We start from the raw sequence: 4,049 nt of genomic DNA, 5'->3' as shown, positions 1-4,049 counted from the left end.
GTAAACATACCTGGCAATAAAGCTCATTCTGATTCTGATTCTGATTCTGATTCTGATGAGTTGAAGAGATGCCACCGTTGATCTTTGATCAGAACATCTGTCTCATCAATATCGCTATAAAATATAGCATTCTGTGTAGAATTCAGATAGGTCTGAGAAGTTTTGTGGTCTGTGCCGGTTCACACATGATCCGGTCTGTTATAGTGTCTCCGTACCAGAGCACACTGTAACCACTCTGCTGTGCTATTCCAATCAAAAAATCCTGGGCTGGTGCCAAGATCCTGGTTCCGAACAGGCCCGTCAGGTCAGAGTTCAGGCAAATTGACAATTAAATATGTCAGTGGTTGGCAGAAGAGACCAACACTTTCCTTCTGCAAGAGATTAACAAGCTATTCCGGTCACATGTTGGTGACGTAAAGGGTTCTGCTCCCTGCCGGTGGAAACATGAGCCAGTTCTGAACGAGTGCCACTCTTGGCTGAGCACCGGTTCCAGCTCCAGCACCAGTCTCGGCGATATGTGTGTGCGTGCTGTAACACTAACACCAAACCAGACTTCATTTGCCCCAATCAAAAGCATGCACTGTCGGGATCCTTCCCTATCCCCTACATAGTGCACTAGGTGCCATTCACCATACAGAAAATACTATTTCTGTGAACAAGTGACTGATTTCAGACACAGCTTCAGCGTCTATTTATAGTGTAGGGGGCGGGACGCTTCGTATTCTAGAGAGCATTTGATTGGACAGAAAGTTTGATGAGAAGCTGAAGTGCAGGGTGATGTCATCAGAATCGTTGATCCATATTGGAGGAAGTGAGAGCTTGTAAATTTTGAATGCTTGTATCTTATTAATATGAATTTTGTCATTGTTTTGGAGCACACCAGCTTATAGATAATCTTAAGGCTAACATATTTATACTAAAAGCCAAAAAACTTCCATTTTGATTTCATGGGGACTTTAATATACTGTTTTACTTAAAAAAATAAAATAAATAAAATAAAAAAAAACATAACATTACAGAGGTAAAATAGGTTGTAAACATTGTTTGTCTAGAGCCGAATATAATATAATATAATCTAATGTAATATAATATAATATAACATAACATATAACATAACATAACATAATATGTTATATTATATTATTTAGATATATTAAATATTCTGGCTAATTTTATCATGATTTCAGTTACAAATAATTGTGTAAGAGTTATTATAGAAAACTAAACTAAAACAATAATAATGTTTTGCAAAAATAAACGTTAACTGAAATAAAATATTAAAAATCTTTTTTTTTTTCTTTATCATTTTTTCATCTAGGCAACATTTCTCATATTTCTCATTTTCATAGATTAAATTGATGCAAAATAACTAGAATTAAAAAAAACCTGTAAACATTAAAAAAATGGCAAAAACACAATTACATGGTAATACTTTAAATAAGATTCCATTTGTTAACATTTACTACATACAACTATAACGTTAACACAAACTAACAATGAAAAATAACTGTAAAGCATGTTAATTTCAACATTTACTAATGCATTATTAAAATCAAAATTGTACATCATACAACGACCAGTTGTATTTTTATTAATTAACAATAAAGATGAATAAATAACAAATGTCTTGCTTATTGTTAGTGTTAGCTAACGCATAACTAATGTTAACTAATAGGATATTATTGTAAAGTGTTGCCAATTACTCCAACTTTAACTAAAATTGAAATGAAAAAGATAAAAACTAATTCAAAATATGAATAAAAACAATACTAGTATCTCAATTATGCTAAAATAACATGGTACTGTAGTGTACAGTGACAAAAAAATGATTAATTGCAAGGGTCAAAGAAAATAGTCGTGCAAAACTAAATTACTTAGCAATTGCTTTTTGACATTATGACAGGACTTGTAATAAGAACATAAACATGTCAATATCTAACACGCGTGTTAGACTTGTTGTCAGTTCCTTCCTTTACCTGGTGAAGGACACAGGTGTCCATATATGCTGTCAGGATCATCTACAAACGAGAACAAAGACTATAATAATCAACCATAGATGATATTAACATCCTTTTATCCTCAGCTATGATCTTATCAACGCAAATAGCATTTTAAAACATGATGCATGCGACAAATTATGTGTAATATATGACAGCTGTTATTGGACCTGCATATTATTCTGCATTAAACCAATGCATGTAATCAAACTTTGAACATTAAAGCAACAAATGTTTCTGTTTGCATATGAAAAGCAGGCCCAAGCAGATGCATTAGACATAGTGAAATGCATTCTAGTGTTGAGCTTTAGTTTAGTGATGCGTTATGCACCCGCAGTGATAATAATTGCACACAGTTGCATCGATGATATAAATGCACCAACCGTGTTATTATATATAGCCTGTAATAAAGTCGCTGTGCGTTCTGATTCGCTCATTTCTTCGGATTCTGCACCGACTGTCTCTCTCCGTCCGCCATTTCCGCCAGCTTCATCCGCCGCATCACAAACGATATTTCACCGCACGTTAAAAGCGTTGCTGCTTACCTATGTGTTATTCTCAAATACATAATCTCATATTTACAACAGACGGAGCGAGGATGCAGACATAATGCCAGGATCCAGGAACGTTTATCGGATCTTACGCTGATTGGCTGGAGGGGGAAGGATGCGGGCCAATCAGAGCAGGCGAGCGTTTCTCCTAGCAACAGCTGAAGAGGGTGAGACCGCAGATCAACAACGACTGAAAGCATCAGACGTTTTAGTTTATTGTATGGAAATATAATATTGTTTATGAAACGTATCCATATAAAATGTTTTACATAGCTATATAATAATTAAAATCGCTATGATATAATTGCTGTGATTCAGAGACATGCCATACGCAAATTTATTTATTTATTTAGTAATTTATTAGAAAATGTAGGCTAATATGAAATATATTGTCATATAAAGGCTATGTGTAATAGATTTGTGAACATATTATGCCATGTAGCCCATACATATCTGATGTAGCCTATATTCATCCTAAAAACACGTCATGTTGATATTATAAGGAAATATAAAAGATAGACATGTATAAAGTAGTATAAAAACATATATACACGTATTTTTTTGTACATGTTTAATGAAGTTGCATATATAAATATTTGACATTGCTTATATATATTATATAACTATATACTTATACTTATTAGGCTATAATATACTAAGTATATTGCTATACTTATAATACCATATAGAAATCAATTGCTACTAATAGGCTACCACGCGAAAATTTATCATAAAGATATTATTAGGCTATATACGTGGGTAGCCTATTGTATATAGGCTATGTTATAAACTTATATCTTCTTCTACCCATATGTACGTATGTAAAAATTGTATATTGCTTTATAAATAACGTATTGGTATAGGGCAATATACAGTAGCTCAGCTTAAATAGCCTACATATTTATATCCTACTTGACATAAAATATTTTAAACAATGAAATATCTCCAGATTGATTTGTTTTATTAGTGTCAAGTATTTTATAAAATAATTAATATTAAAATATTTTGATGTTTTTGATATGTTTTGAAAAAGACCGTTGGGGCCGAGTGTCGTTTCGCGCCTTTTTTATTCTGTGAGGAATCGTGTAAACGCGACCGTTTCTCTCACAACTTTTTAAGTTCATAAGTGAGGTAAAAACTCAAGGAAAACGATAAATGTCATGTGTTTGTGACCTCATGCAGGTGAGTCTAAAAGTATCAGCTGTATTTGTTGAAAATATTGTTATTTTTTCCGTGTGAAATGAGTGCCAGCTGCTGTATAGAGCGGATTAGCTTCTGAATATTTAATTTATTTCATAACAGGAGGGTGTGCAGTATTCATAAAATAACGTCCATATCTCAAAAAGATAACATATTTAATGTTTAAATTGTAAGTTCAGGACAGGTGCCGTCATATGGCGGAGACATAGCTACAGGTAGGCCTTTGTAAAGTATATAAAATATCGAGTAGCTTAGCAGTAGTAGCAATGTATTTTATATCACACGTTTGAGTATTATGAAC

General features: G+C 33.1%; 1 protein-coding gene across 2 annotated transcripts in view; it reads right to left on the bottom strand.

The window, feature by feature from the left end:
* LOC107750191 (uncharacterized) overlaps positions 1-2,655 on the bottom strand; it is a 12,265-nt gene extending 9,610 nt beyond the window's left edge. Inside the window, exons 1-2 of one of the 2 annotated variants that reach the window (XM_016565473.1) lie at positions 2,381-2,655; positions 1,977-2,018 (exon numbers count right to left, since the gene is read on the bottom strand). The gene's annotated coding sequence lies outside the window, so the exon portion shown is untranslated. The remainder of the gene's footprint in view (positions 1-1,976; positions 2,019-2,380) is intronic. The other variant, XM_016565474.1, reaches the window with a different exon arrangement.
* Between the last annotated feature and the right edge of the window lie 1,394 nt (positions 2,656-4,049).

The sequence above is a fragment of the Sinocyclocheilus rhinocerous genome, unplaced genomic scaffold (genome assembly GCF_001515625.1).
Source record: "Sinocyclocheilus rhinocerous isolate Xijiao unplaced genomic scaffold, SAMN03320098_v1.1 scaffold151, whole genome shotgun sequence".
Lineage (NCBI taxonomy): Eukaryota > Metazoa > Chordata > Actinopteri > Cypriniformes > Cyprinidae > Sinocyclocheilus > Sinocyclocheilus rhinocerous.
Note: the sequence above shows the minus strand (reverse complement) of the source record. Positions and strands in the feature narration are given on the sequence as shown.